General features: G+C 40.7%; 1 protein-coding gene across 1 annotated transcript in view; it reads right to left on the bottom strand.

Moving 5' to 3' along the window:
- Window positions 1-25,430, bottom strand: part of THSD7B (thrombospondin type 1 domain containing 7B) — a 1,756,834-nt gene that overhangs the window by 1,171,090 nt on the left and 560,314 nt on the right. The window lies entirely within an intron of this gene.

The raw sequence follows: 25,430 nt of genomic DNA, 5'->3' as shown, positions 1-25,430 counted from the left end.
TTGGAAATTTAGGGAAGCTCCATCCCATTTGAAATGGCTTAATAAAATGAGGAGGTCTTGGAATTTTGAAAAAGCTTATGATAGTAGAGTGGGAGCAGTTAGGAGATTCGACAGGAATTGGAAGTATTTTGAGTATCTTGAGGAAATAAGGGAGGGTTAATTTAGAATCTAAGATTAAATGTTGATACTATGTTTAAACTGTTATCAAGCAGTCTTGAAGCGTTGTTAGGTTTAGTTAATAGTCACGAACGCACTTTTTAAGGTTGAATATTTTCTGCGGATTTTGCACTATTAATTAATATTAAGCACTAGCACTTTTTTCCTGTTTGATTGTATTGTACTGTATTGCACTTGCACTTTATGCTCGAATATTGCAGATTTTGCACGTTGCTCTTAATCAATTATTAGCAATGACTTTGACTGCTACTGGTGTGACAGTATCAAAAATCCTCCTTTTTATCCAGGTCTTAATAGAATAAGCTTTTAAATATTGTGTAAATGTTTCCATAATCTAAATTGACTGTGTATTGTATTGTCCTAACCTATGCTCTGCTCAATAAAAAATTATAATTAAAAAAAAACAAAAAAAAGAATAACAAGAGCATCAACTCTGTTTTACATGGTCAGACTAGGTTGTCAGGCACTCTGTCTATGCCCGATGGGCCACCTTGAAAGGGGCAGTGTGTGGGCTATTTTTTTGGTTCCTCGTTCTGTAACAGGACCAAAAGTTTCAGTCCACACTCAGACCTTGCCAGAGTGACCGACAGACCAGTGCCAACCTGTTCTTTTGCAAAATCCTTTGTTATTTGTTTATTTTATCCATTCAGCAGTTGGTGTGGCTACATTAGGCAGGGAAGGAAAAAGGGTAGTAAACAGAGATAGTGCATACCTAGAGTCACACAACTTTCCTAAGTAAAGTAGCCATTAATCAAATGGTTTCGAATTTTGTGATTCAGCCACTACAGTACATCTCCTTTGATGGGATTCAGTCACTAAAGTACATGTGCTGATAACTTCCACTAGCAAATGCATATGCCTCTTTAATAAAGTACAGGTGAAAAATGTATGTTAATATGCAAAAGCATCAACCGTGGAATAGGCTGTAATACATCCCATGACCTGTTTAATATACAAATCTTTTTAAAATGCACAATCACCCAAAAAGTTTTTTTTGTTGCTATTTAATAGAGGTGGGTAGATAACATAGAATTTGACTACAGAATTACAAAAAAAAACTTCACAAGATTCCACATAGTTCCACCAACTGGCAAAAATAGGCACATCACTATGTTCGCTCTGTGATTTGGTGCCAGGAGCCCGTTCTGCACTGAAAAATCATTGCAAACTGCACCATATGAAGTGCCAGAGAGCGCAGCTACTTGAGTTGATTTTGCTATCGCTCAAGTTGATTTTCTACTCGAGTGACAGCCTTCTGACCACAAACGGTCACAACTGCCCGTGTTGGAAAAATCTTGCTGGATGTCTTCCTAGCCACCAAAATTGCACAATAGGACATACATACATACATTCTTGTAGAACTTTTTAACTTGCAAATGAAACATTACATGCAGAATATGTATTTAACGCACTAAATGTTGGATGCTTAGTTTTTTTTAGGGGGTTTCCCTGTGATAAATTTGAGCAGGTTTGACCTGCCAGAATTTATGAGTGAAAAAGTACGAGGGTGTGATAATTATCATCCAACTTGTAATTCCGATTCCTGCACAAACTTGTGTTTGGCCTGAGGCGCCTCACACCCACTAACAAAGGCGTTTTAAAATTTTACTATTCTGTTTGACGTACCCCAGAGAGGCCAGGGGGACCACCACTATTTGTAGGCTGCCAGGAGTACAACAGAAGACCCTAAGTACAATTTCTCTACAAGATGCCCCATAAAACGATTGACTTCATTAAGTTTCAAGACCTCATAGCGCTTGAGCTTTTGATTTGAAGCTCTCAATTGTTGGGCCTTCTGTTAGTAGGCCCTGAGATTTTGTTGGCAGCATGTTGAAAGTAGGAAAAAGACTCTTAACACGTTTTATTGAAATTGCAATTATATTTTGTGTGTCGTAATCATTGTCATGGCAATGCTTTATTGATTATTACCAAATTAACGAGTCATCACCTGCTCTAATGATGTAACTATGAGGTGGTACAAAGTCTAGCAGGTGTTTTACCGGCACTGTGTTGTTCTGTTGTGATATGTTTCTACTTTTATGAATTGGGTGGCACACTACCAACGCCAGAAAGCCTGTTGTTTGATGACTACCCCACCTTATTTTGTGGCCAGTATATGTGGGGGTGTCATGGCCATAGGGTTAAATGCTTGCTATAAGTTTGGACAGCTACAAGGGTAACACCACAGGTATTTTCACTTACCTATTTGCACATAGTTGTAAATTAAAGTGCCACATGTTAAGTAGTATATGCAAAATAAATAAGGTGTCTTTTTTCAGCAAAATCACTGGCTGGACAATAATTTATTAGGTGTTGTTCATTGTGTAGCCAAGACTCAGGTACTAGCTCACACCGGTAAACAACATTTACCACAAATCTTTTTCCTCACAGGGAATCACAACGTGGTCATTACAATGACCGCGTTGGTATTTTGCATACCATTACTCTGCAAGTCGGAACAATGACTTGTGGAGGAGGGGGATGTTGGATTTAAAACCCAACACCTTCCCTAGTGTCCGCACAGACTGCAATTGGAATAGTAAATTATACTATTCCAACATCCAGCCCCCCCCCTCTGCAAGTCGTTGTTCCGACTTGCGGAGTACTGGTATGTGGAATCACAATGCGGTCGTTGTAACAACAGCGTTGTGATTCCCTGCGGGGAAAAAGACTGCGGGATAACGACATACATTCGCTCACACCACCTTCCCTGAGCAAGCATTGGAGTGTTCTGCCTCGCTACCCTGAGAGACTCATTTGTACAGTGGGGTTTTTAGCTGTAAATGGATGTGTCATAATGGGTAAATGCAATGTCAATGAATGTAATGATATGTGCAGCCCCGACAAAAGCAATATCAATAATTGCAATCTGAATGTATGCCACAGCTTGTGCCTACATAACGCCTATCAATGTAATGTTAATGAATACCGTAACATATGCCGGCACATAGCGCCAACATCAACAGTAATGACACTCATATAGTCAGTGATCCACGTTCAAATGATAACAATATTGTTGCGAACAATGTCAATGTACGTTCAGACCAGAACAAACAAAACCTTGTTAATACCAGTACAAATTATATCAATGTAAAAAATCACCACTGTATGTGTAATGTTGATAAAGTCGATAAAAACAATACCACTGGCTGCCATATTATTTTTAAGATTTCATTGCTGTCAGATTCACCCAAGGTGTCCTCTCCATCAACCATGAGTCAGAGATACGTGTTTAGGCCAGTCTTGTGACCCATGCTTATCGAATAACAGGTCATAGGTGGGGTCCACCATAAACCAAAGACAAACACACACCCAGGAAAAACCCTGCTCGATTCTACAGATAGATAGTTGCATCACAAACAAGTCTGAGATAATTGGCCCCAATAAAACCTGTTTGGACAAGAAATACTACAAAGCTAGATACCACATTTAGATAGGCTCACTCAACCAATCTGAACATGACAGGCACAAAAAATATATTGATCATGCTCTCTGCTTGCCTGACATCTAGACACATACACACTGGCCCAAACTAGCTCGCCCCAATGTCGAGAGCCATCTGTATCCATTTCAGATGTCCGTGTTTGTTGATCCACAACCAAGATTCCTTTTTGGAATGTAGAAAATAGTTTTATTGCACCTCATTAACTGTATAAATTGACAGCCAAACCTTTGTACATGATGATGATACTTTGTTATGCGATATGGATATTCAGTACTCAGGCATTAGATTTCTGAGAAAGATCTTTTGAGGTTACCTTCCAAAAGTATTCCCCTGCACAAGAACCTGGGACTTTTTACGTTTTTAATCTCTACCTTCCTGAATGCCTCATCAAGTTGCTTATGGATATTGATTACTTTGGCTTTAAAATTAGAATAAAAAGCTTGTTAAAAGTAATAGTCCATTGATCCAGAGCTGGAGCCACGCACTACACTGCCAAAAATGATTTCCTAATTGAGAGGCTAAAGGACATTGATTATTTGGGCAGAAGATTAGGATCTTATGCAAAATGGCATAAGCAGTTCATCAAAATGTGTAGTCTCTGACCAGTGAGCTGGAGACACTTCAGTTTTTCCCAAACTCTGATTGTTACATATATGGTTATTAAATGTGTAGCTTCTTAACTGGATATCACTGAAAGATCTTTTCAGGTTTTCTTCCACTTCTTCAATTACTACCTTAAATAACAACTTGGGACTTTGACATTTTTTATCTGTACCTTAATCAATCCCCGCAAGTTGCTTATGGATATTGATTACTTCAGCTTTAGATTAGAATAAAAAGCTGGTTAACTCTTTTCCTGACTATGGATGAGCATAAACCTCAAGCCCATTCAGCTGTTATAGACAGTTCTGAAATATGGGAAATAAATGATACTTTTCTGGCTATCAATGAAAATCATTCTTATAAAGATATTTTGGGGATACTTTTCAGTTCTCCAAATATTTCCTTACAGAAGGACCTAGGTATTAAATTAATAACCATCTTCAAAACGGTAACCAAATTCCTCAAACCTGACAGCTGTCACACTATCACTCCCCACTATCAAGCACTATGCAATAAACTAACTCTTTGTTTCGATAATAAAATCTGTTCTATTTCTGAGGCCCTTTGAAAACAGTCAGTTCTGACAGTGGTGAATAAAATAAAGTGCAGAAACAACCCAGCAAACATAATGTTTTCCTCATAAATAGCCTTACTAATCCTGTACTCACAGTTGACTCCACAGATGCATATAATGACTACTACAAGAAGCTGGCGGAGCACTTTATTGGCAAATTAGAAGCCATTTATTCTAAACTTGCCTCTAAATCTACCAATTTTATTCATGGCAATCACTCCAGTGCTACCCTGCCCTTCCTCCACGTTGTACCTCGAGTACATCTCAATGAGCTACATACTTTGTGTACCAAATGTTTTTAAAACTCCAATATCTTCTCTTCCCACCTTGCTTGGAACTGATTATTCTCTCCTTGTCATCGGCATTCATTCTGGGTGCCTGGAATCATGCCAAGTTTATCCCCCTTCTGAAAAAATCCACCCTGGGTGCTTCCAAACCTGCAAATGTTTGCCCTATATCTATTCTGCCTTTCTTTGCCAGGTCACTGAGACACATCTCAATGCTACTTTAACAACATTTCTAGAAGATAATCAAGCAATCAAGGTTTGTAAAGCATGTCTACTCACCAGTGAGGGTCTCAAGGCAATGAGTGGGCGGGTGCTGATTCGTCTGAGCACTGGTGTTCAGTCGAAGAGCCAGTGATTGAAATCTTTCCTGAATTGGGTCAGCGACTGGGATTATCTGAGATGGGAGGCAGGGTGTTCCAGGTCTTAGCGGTGAGGTGGGAGAAGGTTCTTCCTCCTGTTCTAGTCTTGAGGATTTGAGGGTTGGTGTCCAAGGCCAGCTGGGCTGAGCCGAGTTGTCTGGCGCTTTCGTGGAAAGAGAGGCAGTGGTTAAGGTATGCCAGTCCTGCATCATGGAGTGCTTTGTGAGCGTGTGTGAGGAGCTTCAAAATGATTCTTTTGTTTACTGGGAACCAGCGGAGTTCTTGGCGGTGTTTAGGGATATGGCTGCTGTGTGGGATGTGGAGGATCGGTCTGGCTGCACCATTTTGAACATTCTATAGTTTCCTGAGGAGTTTCTGGGTGACGCCGGCATAGAGTGCATTGCTGTAGTCGAGTCAGCTGCTTATGAGTGCCAGGGTGACCAATTTTCTGGACTGTGTGGGATCCAGCTGAATGTCTTTCAAAGCAGGTGAAGCGTGTGAAATCATAATGAGGAGACGGCATTGATCTGACTGTTCATTTTTGCTGAGGAGTCCAGTATGATGCCGAGGTTTGGGTCATGGTCAATGGGGGTGGGCAGGGTTCACAGTGCAAAGGTCCACCAGGAGCGTCACAGGTGAGGGGTTGGGTTCCAGTATGAGGAATTCAGTCTTGTCCGATTTGAGTGTGAGTGAACTGTTTCTCATCCAGGTGGCAAGGGCCTTTATCCCGCTGTGGAAGTTGCTTCTGGCTGTTGTGGGTTTGTTGGTGAGGGAGAAGGTCAGTTGGGTGTTGTTGGTGTAGGAGACGCTGTTGAGTCCATAGTTCCTGACAATGGCCACAAGGGGAGCCATGTAGATGTTGAAGAGGGTTAGGCTCAGGTAGAAGCCATGGGATACTCTGTAGTTGATCATCATGGGTCCAGAGGGGATCAGATGTAGTCTGGCTCGCTATGTTTGACCTGTGAGGGAGGAGTGGATCCAGTCCAGGGCCTTGTACTGAATGCCAAATCAGATTCTGGACATCTCTTAGAGCAGTTTCAGACCATTACACAGTACGGAGTCAGCTGTCCTTGCAGTTACTATGGAACTCTGCAGCATTTAAGACAAAGGCAAACCATTAGCCTTGATCTCACTTAATTGAAGTGCTGCTTTTTACACTGTGCCCCACAAAGGTTTGCTCTGACACCTTCAGGAGATCGGCATTGGCAGAGCTGTATTAACATTGCTCTCCTCCTATCTCTGTGACCACTCTTTTCAGGCTAGTCCTCCTCCTTATAGCTCTCATGTGCATACTCTGCACCACAGTGTTCCCTATGGTTTGTCTCTGAACCACAGGTGTTATGAATATCTATATTCTACCTTTGGCTAAGGTTTTTAAATCCCTGAGGCTCCTGCTGGTGTCCTGTGTCGATGACACCCAGCTCATGATCTCTGTTACTAACAAGTCCCCATCAGAAATTGCTAATTTCCGACGGGGTCTCTTGGTCATTACAGATTGGTTGGAGACTACTGGTTTTTAATTAAATACTGAGATTCTCCTTCTAGGAAAAGACACCCACCCCTGGGGGGACCACTGGTGGCCTCCCTTTCTTGGTCTCCTTCCTTGTTTAAGTTTGTGGTGAAAAACCTAGGTCTCTGGGTGGACAATGCATTAACTTTTGAAGCTCAGGCGAAATCAGTGGTAGACTCATCCTTTGGTCTTATCTGAGGGTTCAGGCGCATTCTCTGATTTTTTGACCCTCGCACCCATCAAGTATCCTTTCCTGGCTAGACTAATGCAGCATTCTCTATCTGAAATCAAATCTAATCAAATCAAAATCAACTTTATTAGGTTTCACATGCAGAAAACCATAAAAGTTTCATAACATCGAAATCTCATTTAAAACCTGATACAATAATATTATATACAAAATACAATTCATATCAATAAAAGGCGGAAAAAGGGCCCTGTTGGAGTACCTCTCATACTAAACAATAAAACAGAGAGTACCATCTAGCAAGAGAGGTTGCTAATTGTCCAGACACGCCCTAGTTCTCACCGTAGATTTTAGATAACCCACGATTAAAAAAATACAATCATCCCTCAGCAATTTCAAATACAGAAGGGCGGTGTGGACGTGGTTAAAATTCAGCTTCTTTAAAAGAGGAAATAAAAAATATCTCCGGGGTACCTCATAGAATTTACAAAAAAACATGAAGTGTTGCAGATCCTGTGGAGACACTCCATTGCAGCCACAGGGTGCTAACACCCGAACTCTGCTGCACCCTTTTGGAACAGCGAGTAACGAAGGAAAAAAATCCAGGCGGAACCTAGACAATAACAAGCATTTGCAATGCAATCGGTCTCGCATTTGCGAAATTTTAAGCTATTGGCATTGTAAATGATAGTGTCTTTTATTTATGTTTTCAAAACCAACACATAGATAAAGGTTTGTCATTTAAAATGCCAGTTGCTCAAAGTCTCATAAATGCGAGACCTATTGCATTTCAAATGCTTGTTTATATACCCTGGACAAGCGCACCAGTTAAATTATAGAAGTTTGCATTGTTTATAGGCATGGGGATATTTTATGTGATTTACTCAGAATCATGGACTATTGAGCAAAACCCAAAACTCTGAGTTCAATGGTTGGCAGCTCTGGCCGTAAAACCACATCCCAGGTAGTAGCTTGGAGGCAGAAGCCACATGAAATCTCGTCTCCTTATTGGCTCAAGCTTCCCAAAGTACCTGGAGCAGAGCCAGGTTTCAGGTTGGAGCCTGTCTAGAGTTTTCAGAGGCTCGCCCCCGTCTATTGAGAATGCTAAGTAGCTGCTAAGTTTCCAAGGTCCATGCGTGATGTGCTGCTCTAGTCCAGTTTTAGAATCCTTTGTTGTCAAGGAACCCTTGCCCGTGCGAGATTGTTAGCAAGATACCATACCATATATGTGCTATTAAAGGCACTACTTATGACTAATATTTTCTGTCACTGAAGCCTGACAATATTGCAGGCCTATTGAATTGCCAAGTACCTCATTCCTCGGAATTGACTTTAAGGCTGTCGCTGTTTTAAACAGTCTAGCCTCGCATATGAAGGGGCCACCGGTGTAGCACATCCGATAAAGGTAAAAACAAGCACAAGCGCACGCGCGTGCCTCTTGTGGCAGCAGGGGGGAGAGAGGAGGAGGCCTGCATGATTCCTTTGCGGAGCGAGCAGTAAGGCACGATAATTGATAACATATGGCGCCGCTGCTTGCTCCCGCAAGGGAATCGCCAAACGTGCATGCGTTGCCATTGAAAGCAATGCAACGTGTGCACGTTTTTGGCCTCCAAACTGACTCGATTGCTGTTAACATCACAACAGATAGTACCTTATCTGATGAAAGCAGGCCGTCTATAACATGTACACCAAAGGCTCCTACCGATTCCCTGCCTACTAAACAAGTATTAGGCCCTGTGCAAACTGGTAAGAGGAAGTGGGGGTAGGACGTCACAAGGGTAGATGCCTGAAAATAACAAGAACAACTAATAAACGAGAGAACTCATTGATAGCTACCATACCGGGAATAAATACCCCTCCCCAGAGACCCAAGTTATCTCCCAGACACAGTCATCCAAGCAGCCTCCCATAGCCTCACAAATCCCTAAAGGTCTGGCAGAACAAGTGGAACAAATAATGAGGTCCTTCATGATTCCTCTAATAGAAAGAATGAAAGCGATAAACGAGAGCTTGGGGAAGCTGGAGCGGGCCACCACAACTAATTCGCAGACACTAGCAACTCTTGCAGCAAGTAGCTCGGACAATTACGGCCCAGTTACACAACATAAATGAATTAATAAGTCCAATACTAGTTTATCACAATCCCTCCAATACCATCTTTAACAACGAAGGGGCCACAAAAACCATCTAATATTGAGACCAGGAAAGAGTCTGAAAGGGAAAAGCCAACAAGTACAGCAGAAGTAGGAAACCGTAAGGGGACAGTCAACAAAAAGTCCGCAGTAAGGTCCGTGGTAAGGCTCCGGGTCCTGACGGGGTCCCCATTGATCTTTTTAAATAGAGCATGGAGCTATGGGGCAAATTATTACCCAGGTATTAATGGCTAGTTGTTCTGCCCCTTTTTTGACACCCTGGGTTGAATCCATAATTGTCCCAATTTTCAAAAAGGGGGACCGTCAGGAACCTAGGTGCTACAGGCCGAATTCCTTATTAGATTCTTTGACTAAAGTGACCAGATGTATTAGTTTTGGAGCGATTACAAGACTGGGCAGAGGAAAAGAAAGTTCTGTCTGATATCCAATACGCACTTCGATAGGGCCTAGGGACAGTCGAGCAGAGTTTAAAGTTAGCTCTCTTAATTGGGAAGTACATGCGAGTGAAGATAGGCAGATTGTTTTTAGCATTTGTGGACCTCACCACTGCGTTCGACTAAGTGAGAAATTCTGAGTTATAGGCGATCCTTGAGTCGATAGGGGGGGATACACAAATCATCCCCTTTTTGAGACGTTTATAAAGTGATGTCAAGGTGCAAGCGCGATTTAGCTTCAGTGGAGAATGTACGGCCTCATTTCCAATTTGGAGGGGAGTCAGGCTAGGCTGTGTCCTGGCTCCTTTATTAATGATTTATGTGAGGCGCTGCTCAAGGACAATAAAGATTTCCCACAAATAGCTGGCCGCTCAATACCAGCTCATCGGTATACAGACATAATATCGACAACAAAAATATTGAGGTAGCTAAATATCGAGTTTAAAATATCGAGTAGACAGAATATAGATAAGACCGAATATAGACTACACAAATATCGAATAGAATGACAATTATATCGACTCAAAAATATAGAATGGACAGAATATCGAATGGACAGAATATAGACAACAAAAATATCGAGGGACAGAATATAGACAACAAACATATAGATGGATAGAATATAGACAACAAAAATATCGAAATTTAAGTAAGTAAGTATGTAAATTTATGGTATTTAATTTTTGCATGGGTATAGTAATTTTTATCTCTACTCTATCCAACGCTTTCCCTACTGTTGCACTCACTGGAGTGGGAATAGTAATTTTTACCCCTAAGCTATCCAACGCTTTCCTTACTGTTGCACTCTCTGGAGTGGTAATAGTAATTTTTACACCTACGCTATCAAATTCTTTCCCCACTGTTGCACTCTCTGGAGTGGGAGTAGTAATTTTTACCTCTATGCTATCCATTGCTTTGCCAACTCTTGCACACTTTGGAGTGGGAATAGTAATTTTTACCTTTCTGGTATCCAAAACTTTCCCTACTGTTGCACTCACTGGAGTGGGAATAGTAATTTGTATGCCTACGCTATCCAACATTTTCCCTACTGTTGCACTCACTGAAGTTGGAATAGTAATTTTTACCCCTACGCTATCCAACACTTTCCCTACTGTTGCTCTTTCTGGAGTGGGAATAGTAATTTTTACCCTCCCGCTATCCAACGCTTTCCCTACTGTTTCACTCACTGGAGCGAGAATAGTCATTTTTACCCCTACGCTATCCGACGTTTTCCCTACTGTTGCACTCATTGGAGTGGGAACAGTAATTTTTACCCCTACGCTATCCAACGCTTTCCCTACTGTTGCACTCTCTGAAGTGGGAATAGTCATTTTTACCCCTACGCTATCCAACGCTTTCCTTCTTGTTGCACTCAATGGAGTGGGAATAGTAATTTTTACTCCTACGCTATACAACGCTTTCCCTACTGTTGCACTCTCTGGAGTGGGAATATTAATTTTAACCTCTACGCTATCCAACGCTTTCCCTACTGTTGCACTCTTTGGAGTGGGAATAGTAATTTTTACCTTCCCGGTATCCGATGCTTTCCCTACTGTTGCACTCACTGGAGTGGGAATAGTAAATGTTATGCCTAAGCTATCCAACGCTTTCCCTACTGTTGCACTCTCTGGAATGGGAATAGTAATTTTTACCTGTACGCTATCCAACACTTTCCCTACTATTGCACTCTCTGGAGTGGGAATTGTCATTTTTACCCCTACGCTATCCAACGCTTTCCTTACTGTTGCACTCACAGCCACATCTCCGGACACCTGAGAGACCTGCACTGGCTCCCGGTCAACAAGAGAATCACCTTCCGTCTCCTCACGCACACAAAGCCCTACACAACCAAGTCCCAGGATACCTCAACAGCCGCCTCAACTTCTACGCTCCCAAACGCCAGCTTCGATCGACCAGCCACGCCCTAGCCGCCGTCCCCCGCATCCGAAGAGCCACCACAGGAGGACGGTCCTTCTCCTACCTCGCCGCCAAGACATGGAACTTTCTCCCCACCCACCTCCGCCTGACCCAGGACCACCTCGCCTTCAGGAAGCAACTCAAGACCGGGCTGTTCGAGCAGTAGCGGACCCCCCTCCCCCAGCGCCTTGAGACCCTCCGGGTGAGTAGCGCGCTATATAAATGCTATGATTGATTAATTGATTGATTGATTGACTCACTGGAGTGGGAATAGTAAATATTACCCCTATGCTATCCAACGCTTTCCCTACTGTTGCACTCTCTGGAGTGGGAATAGTAATTTTTACCCTCCCGCTGTCCAAGGCTTTCCCTACTGTTGCACTCACTGGAGTGGTAATAGTAAATGGAACCCTCTCGCTATCCTATGGTAAATATATTGTATATTTTTTATTAATACTATGTATATATATATATATATATATATATATATATATATATATATATATATATATATATATATATATCTCAACACACTCCTGGTACAGCACTTCATAAATTGAAAGACCAGAGTCGGAGCCCAAATCAGATGCGGTGTTGTCAAGGTTTATTCGGCAAAGGAAACACCCAACGCGTTTCGTGATCCGCTGACCACTTTCTCACGGGTGGAGTTTACCTGGGTCAACCTCCATTTAAAGCAACATACTGTTTTAGAATTTCACACGTGATCATAAACATAGAAAAAATAAACAACTTATAGCTATGTCGGCAATTTTAGAAACATTGTTTCAAGTGAAATTTTGTATCACATCCAGGAATAACGGATACATATACAGTCCATAATAATGATATGCAGTTCCCTGGGTATTTACACAGTTTAAACCTGTTTTACAAACTGAAACCAGGTAATTTCATGTGCGCCAAGGTTGGCCAGCCCCATTATACAGTACCATGTTACATATTCACATCAGTACTTGTGATGGGTTAGTCAGAGGTCGTGTTGCCCCAGTGGGCAATTCAGTCCATTACATGACAGGCAAGGTTTTCAATGAGCTCCAAGTGGACAGTAATTGAGGCCATATTCCTGGAAAAAATGAAAGAGGGAATAGCTATAGGTGATAGTGATTACATTTGGATCAGTGCACAGTTAAAATCAATTAAAAGCTTATGAAATTGTTACCAAAAGAAGCAGCAGCATTATAGTTTCACATGATTTAGTCACAATCATTTACGTATGAAGATGGATTGCAAGTTCCTCCCCCAAGTTATGACCTGTCGGTTGCAAGGTGTTATACATAATGATATATTTGGATTCCAGTTTCCTCAAATCTAGCCACCTATTGCCTCCCCTTTCGTTGCTTTCAATGCTGTCCAGAACACAAAACTTCATGACATTTGGGTTTTTGTTGTGTACATCAGAGAAATGCCTCGCTACAGGGTATTGCTGATTTTCATTTCTTATCGCCCTTTGGTGTTCCAAGATTCTGAGTTTAGCCTGTTTCGTAGTGCACCCTATGTAGAACTTATTGCAGGGGCACTCAAGGGCATAAACAACATACTCCGTAGTGCAAGTTAGGTGTTTAGTAATTTTGTGGGCCTCTCTTTCCGTTGACAATTTAATTGACTTGCGGTTGTTGCTGTACCTACAGGCTTTACATTTATGACAAGGGTAGAATCCTTGGATAGGATTACTTTTCTTTTTGTCTTTTATGAGTGTACTACTCAATATGTCTTTTATAGATCTCGCCTTTCTGAAGGTCAGTGAGGGATTTTCATGGATCACCTCCTTCACATCCTGATCAAGTTTCAGAGTTTCCCAATATTTGGTCAAAGATTTACGTAGTTTCCATGATTGATTACTGTAGGTGGTGATGAAGCGTACCTTATCATCAACCGTACGTAGCTTAGGGACCAATAAGTCTTCCCTGTCCATAGCATTGACTTTTGTGAGGGCCTGCTGTATTACCTTTTTGCTGTATCCTCTCTCAGAGAATCGTTGGGTCATAACTTGGCTTTCTTTGGTAAATCCCTCTACCGAGCTACAATTTCTCTTAGCCCTGATAAGTTCACCCATCGGGATACTGCGTATAAGACTTGGGGGATGTCCACTCCCTGCATGTAGCAGGCTATTTCCGGCTGTGGATTTGCGGAATAGCGTGCTTGTTAGTTTCCCCTCATCAACCTCAAGTTTAATGTCAAGGAACTCTAGTTCTTTTTGGCTGATTACACTAGTGAATTTCAAATTCAGTGAATTAGTGTTAAGGATAGTTTCAAATTCGTGTATCTGGTCGAGGGTGCCGTGCCAAACACAGAAAATGTCGTCAATATACCTCTTCCAGAGGATGACGTGGGCACTATAGTGGGAGATCTCCTTCACCACTAACTCCTCCCACCAGCCTAGGTATAAACAGGCCAGGCTGGGGGCAAAGCAAGTACCCATCGCCACCCCCTGGGTTTGTTTAAACATTAGTTTATTGAAAATGAAGTAATTGTTACTCATACATTCCCATATCATGTCCAGCAACATGTTAGTGTGTGACAAAAATGAAACCGATCGGTTTCCAAGATAGAATTTGCATGCTTCTACCCCTAGTTCCTGAGGAATGCTGGTGTACAGGCTGGCAACATCAAAACCCAGGGGGTGGCGATGGGTACTTGCTTTGCCCCCAGCCTGGCCTGTTTATACCTAGGCTGGTGGGAGGAGTTAGTGGTGAAGGAGATCTCCCACTATAGTGCCCACGTCATCCTCTGGAAGAGGTATATTGACGACATTTTCTGTGTTTGGCACGGCACCCTCGACCAGATACACGAATTTGAAACTATCCTTAACACTAATTCACTGAATTTGAAATTCACTAGTGTAATCAGCCAAAAAGAACTAGAGTTCCTTGACATTAAACTTGAGGTTGATGAGGGGAAACTAACAAGCACGCTATTCCGCAAATCCACAGCCGGAAATAGCCTGCTACATGCAGGGAGTGGACATCCCCCAAGTCTTATACGCAGTATCCCGATGGGTGAACTTATCAGGGCTAAGAGAAATTGTAGCTCGGTAGAGGGATTTACCAAAGAAAGCCAAGTTATGACCCAACGATTCTCTGAGAGAGGATACAGCAAAAAGGTAATACAGCAGGCCCTCACAAAAGTCAATGCTATGGACAGGGAAGACTTATTGGTCCCTAAGCTACGTACGGTTGATGATAAGGTACGCTTCATCACCACCTACAGTAATCAATCATGGAAACTACGTAAATCTTTGACCAAATATTGGGAAACTCTGAAACTTGATCAGGATGTGAAGGAGGTGATCCATGAAAATCCCTCACTGACCTTCAGAAAGGCGAGATCTATAAAAGACATATTGAGTAGTACACTCATAAAAGACAAAAAGAAAAGTAATCCTATCCAAGGATTCTACCCTTGTCATAAATGTAAAGCCTGTAGGTACAGCAACAACCGCAAGTCAATTAAATTGTCAACGGAAAGAGAGGCCCACAAAATTACTAAACACCTAACTTGCACTACGGAGTATGTTGTTTATGCCCTTGAGTGCCCCTGCAATAAGTTCTACATAGGGTGCACTACGAAACAGGCTAAACTCAGAATCTTGGAACACCAAAGGGCGATAAGAAATGAAAATCAGCAATACCCTGTAGCGAGGCATTTCTCTGATGTACACAACAAAAACCCAAATGTCATGAAGTTTTGTGTTCTGGACAGCATTGAAAGCAACGAAAGGGGAGGCAATAGGTGGCTAGATTTGAGGAAACTGGAATCCAAATATATCATTATGTATAACACCTTGCAACCGACAGGTCATAACTTGGGGGAGGAACTTGCAATCCATCTTCATACGTAAATGATTGTGACTAAATCATGTGAAACTATAATGCTGCTGCTTCTTTTGGTAACAATTTCATAAGCTTTTAATTGATTTTAACTGTGCACTGATCCAAATGTAATCACTATCACCTATAGCTATTCCCTCTTTCATTTTTTCCAGGAATATGGCCTCAATTACTGTCCACTTGGAGCTCATTGAAAACCTTGCCTGTCATGTAATGGACTGAATTGCCCACTGGGGCAACACGACCTCTGACTAACCCATCACAAGTACTAATGTGAATATGTAACATGGTACTGTATAATGGGGCTGGCCAACCTTGGCGCACATGAAATTACCTGGTTTCAGTTTGTAAAACAGGTTTAAACTGTGTAAATACCCAGGGAACTGCATATCATTATTATGGACTGTATATGTATCCGTTATTCCTGGATGTGATACAAAATTTCACTTGAAACAATGTTTCTAAAATTGCCGACATAGCTATAAGTTGTTTATTTTTTCTATGTTTATGATCACGTGTGAAATTCTAAAACAGTATGTTGCTTTAAATGGAGGTTGACCCAGGTAAACTCCACCCGTGAGAAAGTGGTCAGCGGATCACGAAACGCGTTGGGTGTTTCCTTTGCCGAATAAACCTTGACAACACCGCATCTGATTTGGGCTCCGACTCTGGTCTTTCAATTTATGAAGTGCTGTACCAGGAGTGTGTTGAGTTATAGGGGTTGGCGTTCCCCGTCGAGAGCCCGCCGTGGAAGACGGCTTAAGCACGCCAAACCTGTGTGTGTTTATATATATATATATATATATATATATATATATATATATATATTTATATATATATATATATATAAATATATATATATATATATATATATATATATATATATATATATATATATATATATATATATATATATATATATATATGTAAGTGTGTTTAAGTTTGTTATATTTATTATTTCATTAATTTTAAATTACTTGTAACTATTTAAAAAATTAGATATTTTGACTATCTATATTTTTTACAACGATATTTTTGTTTTGATATTTTTGTTCTTACCTGTTTGGAGATAGGAAGTCCATATTTTGGCATTCTATATTTTTTACTCGATATTTTTGTAGTTCTATATTTTTGCCATCGATATTGTTTCAGTGATCCCAGCTCTTCTTTATGCGGATGACGCAGTTTTAATGTCCCGTACCCAATTATTTATCAAAAGACAGGGAGGTCTCCTTTTGAATCCAATAGGGGACAAGGAGTAATGGAAATTAGAAGTATGGGGGAGTCCCTAACTTGCCAAAAAATTGGGAAAACACATCCACTGAACAATGCAGAAGGAAGTACTCACAACCCATTTGATGCCATAACCACGTGTATAATAAATCACAACAATAGAAGAAATGAGATCAAAAAACAATTCAAATGATATATAGAAAATTGTACAATTTATTCAAAAGATAATACATTCATAAAACAATTTTAAAAAATGTATAAAGATTTGTTAGTGCCATTTAGAACAGTTAAGAATGTGACAATCCACATGAAGAACAATTAAAAAGATTTTTAGCAAAGTTGACAAATGGGTTGTGAGTACTTCCTTCTGCATTGTTCCGTACCCAATTATGCCTACATAGGGGATTAGACAGTTTTGCTAAGTTTATGGGTCATTTGGATACTAAGGTGAACATCTCAAAAACATATATATTAGGGTGTGGTCGTGGGAGTGAGAAGTGCAGGGATATGTTTGTTGAAGGACAGAAAATAGGGCACGCAAAAAGATTTGCATATCTTGGAATACTTTTTGATCATAGTGATTCATGGACACAGGCAATATTGGCAAAACAATTTACATTTTTAAGATAGACAATCGCTCTTGTCAATTTTTCAAGAAAACTAGGCAGAAGACTCCCAGTGGAGCTCATGCAGATTTATAAAGCAAAATGCATCTCTTCTGCGATGTATAGGTCAGAGGTGTGGGGCTTCATTGACATGTATCTGCTGTAAAATGTAGAAAATATTTTTCTTAGATACATTTTAGCTGTTTTAGTAGTCTAGTAGTCTATCTTCCTCTGTTTCCCATATGGAGCTGGGTTTACCATACATTTCTGGTTTAATGAAGACTGAGCCTATTCTCCTATGGCACAGGATTTGGACAAAACCCGAGACAAAGCTAAACCAGGATATCTTAGCAGACAGTCTGAAACTTGAAGGAGCATTAAACATTCTTGGTTGAGGTTTATTAGAAATGTTATGTCCGACATGGGCCATATAGAATATTTTAATGACCCAAAAACTCTGCAATCAGTTTCCCGAAAAGATTTTAAAAAAAGAATGTCTTTCATTTTTGGACTGCATAAGACTGCCAACAGAGATTTTAAAGCCTACTGTCCAGTATAATCAATTGATTTTAACGTCTTTTAGTATACAATATTATTTAACAGTTGTACCTGGTGGCTATTAACCAGATTTAGGTGCGGTATTTTCCACAGGCTAGTAAGGTTTCCTAGAATAAATGACTGGTCTCAAACATTAGATCTGTTTCCATGTGACAATTTGCCGAGACAATCTACTACACACATCCTCATATTCTGTGGACTCTATAGGAATTTAAGGAAAGCTTGGATTGTACCAATTTTAAAGGAGATGGGATTGATACAAAGCTGCCCAGCACTTCTTGTGTTACAGATCCTGGATGATGTACATAGAATCTGGAAGATAGGAATGTTTTTTTTAAAAGTATTTAGTCACAGGAAATCAAATGTATCAAAAGATTTGAGAATAGTACGATTGCTCTGGTGCATAAACTTTTACATTTTGAATTTTATAGTGTATTGTATATTATTTGCACGTTTTATTATGAGTAATGAATTAATTGTTTTTATGCACTTTTATGATTGTCTGAAAGAGCAGTCGAATAAAGTCTTAAAATCGAATTGACTCATGCAACACTACATACGAAAAATTGCAATTATATGGGGAATTAAGTAACTGCATCGGAAATAGACAATTTGTCCAGCGGAACACTTTCCCTGTGTATGAATAACAATATATTTAGCTTCTCCCTCTGAAAGAATGTTGTCTCCATTTACTGCTTGTAACATTGCATTCCTCCGTACACTAAAAAAAGCAATCATTGCTGTATAGATCCACATAGATATTGATTATGCATTTTGATGATATCAGCAGCTGGAAGCCTAGATATGTTTTAGCTATTATATTTCTATTTCCTGTACATCCATATCTGCTCCATTTCATTTTGTAATCTCCTTGTTAGCAGAAAGCTTCAAAAAATAATCTAATACAAATATACCCAACCATTTTATAGAGTATTTCGTTCCCAGAACGACAGTTGTCCCAAATACCAGTTTGAGTGAAAACAACATCATCAAATACATTTATGTGTAACAGAACATGCTTATCAATGTTACCTTTTGAAAGAAAACAAATGATTAACAGGCTCTTTTCCGTGATGAACACAAATGTTCTAGTATAATCAAAGGCACAGAAAGCAGATGAGTCAAATTTGCAGAGTTATCTAAACGATTGTGCATAATTACATAGCAGCTACTCAGAAAACACAGTTACATTAAATGGGCAGGTCAACGGTGGGCATGACGTTTTATGTAAGTGTGGCTCCTCAGACCACCTTTTGTGCTTGAACTAGGTACAATTAATGAAGTGCATTTCCTCTGTGAAGAAGCGTGCAAGTATTCCCTGCATTCTATTTATAAAGAGAAATAGTTGCTGCTTGTGAACCAGTGTTATCTTCTTCAAAAGTGAACAACAGCAATTTACCACATGTTAATTTTATTTTGTTTCCAAAACATTTACCACTCATAGATTTTGATCTCTCTTGTTCATAACTCTCATGTATATTCATTTCAGTCAGCCGAACATCAAATCAGTAAACATCAGTTTGCTAATATAGAAGGGCTTGCAGTTGCTTCTGCAGCCCGGTCTATAATATGACTTTTAATAAATGCACAGGAGAAAAAGTGATTTCCCCAGAATGAAAGGATGTTAAAAGATCATCAACTCTGACCGTTAAACTGCATTCATATTCATTAAATTATGTCTGAAAGTCATACACATGTGGGGCCCGATTAGGATGGCGGGCGGGTGGCCCTGCCAGGCCGCGGTAGCCATTGCCGGCCTGGCGGGGGCGATCCGCCCGCCATCCCTGCCGAAATGATTCCCGCCATATTAGCATGGCTGGGGGGTCTGCGGCGGACAGAAAGACCGTCAGCCGCTTTTTCGCCCTGGTCGCCTTGTGACCAGGCAGAAAAGGGTTCTATAAGGTTGCGGTGTCTACCAGACACCGCCAGCCATTTTACAATGGGCATTTTCCAATGCCTTTCCGTGGCGGCATTGCGGAAAGGCATGCTGAGTCTGCTTTGGGGGCCTGTTGCGGGTCCCCAGGGACTCTGGGGGGCTGGGGGGTGCACATGGGGGATACTTATGGTACCCCGCAGCAGTTCCATGCACAACATGGAAGGCACCGCGCGGGGCCTGCCATGTTGTGCATGGAAGTGAACAGCATGCCTTCCTGGCATGTCAGTAATGCTGGATGCGCCTTCTACTATGGCGGGCGCATCCTAATTCCACCCCCAGGACCCCCTCCCTTATGGCGAGCGGTCCCTTTCTACGATGGGATGGCAGGCGGACAAAGTCAGCCCGTCATCCTAATGGGCCCCGTGGGATGGTTGTATATTATCACATATAGGAGCATGTTCTCTCCTGAAATAGCTTTGTGATGTAAAAAAACACACATCAGCAAGAAATACTGGAAAGTTCACTCGGAGTCTTGCTTCAGAATAATTGCAAGGGTTTGTTTTTAAACTGGGCTTAGGGACATTGTTCATCACCTTTGCACGGGTGCAGAAACAGGGCTAATCATTTTAAATATTCATTTTCATTCATTTCCAAAAACTTTATTTGGATCAACATGACCTCAAAAGTACATTCACAATTCAAACAAACACATTTAAAATTGCAATATAAATCAGTTACATTTGAATTTAAAAAAATAGAAAGGACAATAATAGACGCAATAGACACACATATAATGGGGAATGAGCTCTACACAACATTTTAAAAACCTACACATCAAACTAATTTTCCGTGGAAGAATAAAAGGAACTTGCATGGGGTAGTTCATGGCTGGTGATAATACTCCATACTCGGAAAGTGCAAAGTGCAAATAAAAAAATAATTTACATAAAACATTTACCTAAAAAGATTTCTAAAAAGGATGACCTATATTCTACCATTCTGCATTGATGAGACCTAGCACTGGAGCCTCCCTATGCTACAGGCTGCTTCTACAGAGAATATTTAAATTGGTTAGGGTGGCAAACTAGTAGATTACCATTTTTCTATAGCATGACTAGAGGGCCAACAACCAAGCTTACTTTGTTCTAATAGAAACGAAGCCTGATTTTAAAATGGTAGATATTTTCCCGAGTGTTAATTAATAAGTGAAGTTATTACATATCCATCAATAAAACCTTATAGCTCCTTTCATGATGCTTTTATTTATATCCTGCGGGAACATCACATGGAAAATAGGAAACCTGCAATGGAGTAAACAATCAGGGTACTAGTATCGTACTTCAGTATCCTGAAGGCCTCAGAGCAACGTCTAGTTCCAAGGTGCCTACAAATCTGCACCAACCATAGTTTTCTTGCCTTATGATAGCCAGGGCAGCTAAAGAACACGTGAAGTACTGACTCTTTAGGACAATCACATGCCGGGCAATTTAAAACTTGCATATCCCCCCACTTGTGTGTGAAACAGTGAAGAGGCAGGACCCCATGCCTGACCTGGAGGTAAAGCTTTTTAGCAGCTGCCAGTTTAATTTCATCTAGGGCCGGCTCGAAGCTAAACCTGTCTTTAATTTCTAGAAAGGCTGTGGTTAGTCTGCCAGTTCGAGAGCAGCTATGAAGCTGTGCTAATTTAAACTCCTCATAGTGGGCCTTCAGTAATTTCCTAAGTAGAGAGGAACAGGCAGTCTCAGGATCATCCCAAAGTTCACCCAGCCTGATACTAACTAGCCAATGTTTGATATAAGCAATACACAGCAGTTCAACAGCCCCTCGCAGATTCATTATTTCTCATAGTTTCTCCCTGTATGATAAAAGTTCGGAGGTAACCATAGGCGACGCCAATACAATAAAGGTTTCAGATTTGATACATCCGCGATTGCCATATGGCCCAAATCTATTCAAAACGGAATTAGCTGAGTGCTCTTTGGAAGTTTTCACAACTATCTGAGAAAATTCTTCTCTACTTGAGTAAGGTTCTTATGGCTTACATGCCCCCAGAGTTCAGCACCATATAACCCCCCTCCCTGGGCTTGGGCCTTATAGATTTCGATGGCCGGACTCAATGGTTTCTCGCTAGACTTGCAGAAGACCTTCATGATACCACCTGATGATTGCACTAGCTTTAGAAATGATTTTTCAATCTGGGCCGCCCAATCCATAGTTTCTGCGATTTTTATGCAGAGATAATCGAAAGAGATAACACTTTCGAGGGGTTTACCATTTAATGAAGGGTTAGCTCTTGTACTTTTAGGGCCATTAAACACCATAAATTTGGTTTTCTGTAGATTCATTTCAAGACCTCTGTGACTACAGAATACTTCAAATTTATTGAGTACCCTCTGGATCCCCATGGGTGATTTGGATACTAATAAAGTATCATCGGCAAACATCATTGCCGGGATGAGTCGGGAGGCTAGTTTAGGGGCATCAAGGTCTTTTTCTGCTAGTAAAAAATCTATCATGCCATTGATATAAAGGCTAAAAAGAGTGGGGGCGAGCACGCAACCCTGGCAAACACTGCGCTTAATTGGGATGGGTGCAGTGAGCTTTCCATCCTTGCCTAACCTGATTTGCGTAAAGGTATCCTCATGCAGCAGCTTAATTAGATGAATTAAGTATACAGGAACCCCCATCTCGTGGAGGACTGTCCACAATTTTTCCATTGGAACCAAATCAAAGGCTGACCGGAGGTCAATGAATATTAAATAGAAGCTGCCACCCTCCAAGCACACAGTCTTCCAATGTAACATTTGGAGCCTGAGTATTTGGTCCACAGTGGACAGTTTTTCCCTAAACCCTGCCTGTAGGGGGGTTAATATCTTCTGTTATTCCATCCAAGTTTGTAGCCTAAGCAGCAATATATGCGCAAAGATTTTTTGTGAGATGTCTATCAGGCGAATTGGCCTATAGTTGTTTGGCAGGAGTGGAGAGCCTTTTTTATAGATCGGAATTATTTCCGCCCCAGCCCAGCTGGGGCGGAAATAATTCTTCATACCCTGCAGTATTGCATTAAATAGGACCCAGAGATATGGAGCCCAGACAGATGGTTCACTGCAAAAAAGATCCCCAGGATTTTATCTAGACCGGGTGCTTTGTCGGGGGCTATTTCCGCTAACGCTCCCTTAATTTCATTTAAGCTTATACTTGTATTGTATCTAGCGTTGGGGGCTTCTTTGCATTCACTGGAGCTGGGGAAATAATCAATCCCCATGGGACAGCCTTCGGCTGGCTCAACGATCGATGTTTCTTCTTAGGAATAAAGGGATTGAAAATGTTCCTGCCAAACCTTTTCTCCCAGATTTGAGTCTACCGGTGATCTAGGGCCAGAGCTGTCCATATTGACAACTCTCCAGAATGTCCTCATATCCCTAGCCCCCAAAGCGCTTCTCAAGGCATCCCATTTGTCTTTTTCCCACCCTTTCTTGGCTTCTAAAATCACTGTTTTATATGTTGTCCTGGCAGATTTCATTATTGGACGATCATTAGACTTGATGGACAATACCAGCGATCTTTTGGCCTTACAGCAATGGTCATTATACCATGGGTGGGGAGGGGCTTCCTGTTCGGCCTGCTTATTTGTTTTGGATAGAAGAAGTCCAATGTGACTTTTCCTAATCTAACATGGTTAAATATTACTTATATATATAGACATGGACTCTTGTGCCCTACCAAATAACAACCCACTCCCCACCAGTGGGTCTCAAACAACAGTTTGAAAAATGCTGCTTTAAATCATGACCACAATCGACCTTTCTTAGCAGTGATAACTGCAAATTGGTGGAGAGACTGTTATTTTTTTAATAGTAAAAGTATATATTTAATTCACTTGTGTAAATCTTTAGGCAGTAAGCTTAACTACTTCCTTGATATCACAGAAGGAGGATAATGTTGAATGGCTCAACTTGATGTCTTAGTTTGAGTTTGGACCTTCTCTCCTTGGCGGGATGCCTGGAACCAGCAGACCTGGCTTATCTGCTCAACAAGAGGTGCATTTTGATTCACTGCAATTCCCCTAAAAACGCCAGTTTCACCAGTGATGGGCTGAAATGAGTAAATGAGCGAAGGTCAAGAACACAGTCCTGTACTCTGTTTACAGCAGAGGCGATAAAGAAAATTGCCATAACTAAATAGGACACAAACCTAAACTGATAGAGCTAACCAAGGAAGATGATGATGACTACCATGATTGTCTGGTAGCTTGAAATCTAGGTTGATGAATCTCTAGTCTTCTAGAGCCTCGATCATTCTTTGAGACACTACAACTGATTGAAATCAGGTTTTTCTTTGATTGAACACTCATCGACATTGGTAACTGCATGAATGAACATCGATGTCTCACCCTTTGAGGCATGCTAATTAAGGGGCTTTATTCCTTTTAGAGACATCGAGGTGCATTTGATTTTCTGCTAAGAGACAGGGAAACCAGAGCTTAATTGATGAAGCACAGCAAAGGAGTTAAGTCAGACATAAAGAAAGTCTACAATAGATTGATTTTCATAGATAGTATTTCTTTTTGGTGGGAACATGCCAGACAATAATAGGATGTCACCTGTGGCCTCCTGTCCTTACGTTTAATCTATTACAGAATCAATAAAACCGTCTTCTTTTTTTAAAGTGAGGATATTGGTTTAATATATAGGTGTTCTAACTGTCTGCGATTATTTTTATTTTATCATATTCACTGAAGTTGTTTGGTTGTCACCTTATCTTCAATAAAAGTAAATATCATGTAATATAAAAGAAGATTTAAATCCACATACTTAAGATAGTGACATTTATAGAGACACTTAAGTTAGAAATATTCAAGTTACGCTTGAGCAATGAAACGAAGAGAGGAACTAAATTGTGATTGCCTGTCATTGCAAGATGAAGAAAGGGAAGATTACTTGGATATTTACTCACACAATCACTCTAATAAATTCCACAGTTTCTAAAGCATTTTAAAAAATACTTGCATAGTCTTTGATTTAAATCTAACTCTAAATCAGGCTACAATCTTGTTCTTGTAAGAAAAATGACGATATTCGAAGAACATTTTCAAGTTTCAGGTCTGCTTTATGATTGGAACAGTAACTATTTCCGAATGCACAACATACCAGCAATTCACTAAACTACAAATATAGAACGTAAGTAAATAATTGCCCCTAAAAAGCAGACTGATTATTAATGTCCACACGCTGACAAATTGTATGGTCATTAACAGTTGTTTTACAATAATGTTGCTACAGTTCCAGGACGTCTCTGTGCATGCAGTTACCTGGTACCATGAGAAGCTCATCCAGAGAGCAAGAACTATTATGTGCTGTTGCAAAGTGCCTCTGGCATTGTCCTCATTTTCCTCTTTAAACTACTACAAGCTGCAAACATTGTATTGCTAAACGTAGTTTAAACAAATGTATGCAGTGTTGCAAGTTTACAGGCTTCACAGCATGACACATCCCATGTTGAAGTGACCCACGTCCGGCTTTGGCTCTTTGTATTTACAACTATTGACTATTGGGAAAAACTGGGAAGAACTCGGAGAATGTATGCATTCAAAGAGGCAATCACAAAGTGCAACAGTCCTACTTGTTGTTTGCTCCAGGCATTAAGAGGTACATATGATTTCAAAAG

Source organism: Lissotriton vulgaris, chromosome 2_1 (genome assembly GCF_964263255.1).
Source record: "Lissotriton vulgaris chromosome 2_1, aLisVul1.2, whole genome shotgun sequence".
Lineage (NCBI taxonomy): Eukaryota > Metazoa > Chordata > Amphibia > Caudata > Salamandridae > Lissotriton > Lissotriton vulgaris.
The sequence above is the reverse complement of the archived record's forward strand: the minus strand, read 5'-3'. Positions and strand labels throughout refer to the sequence as shown.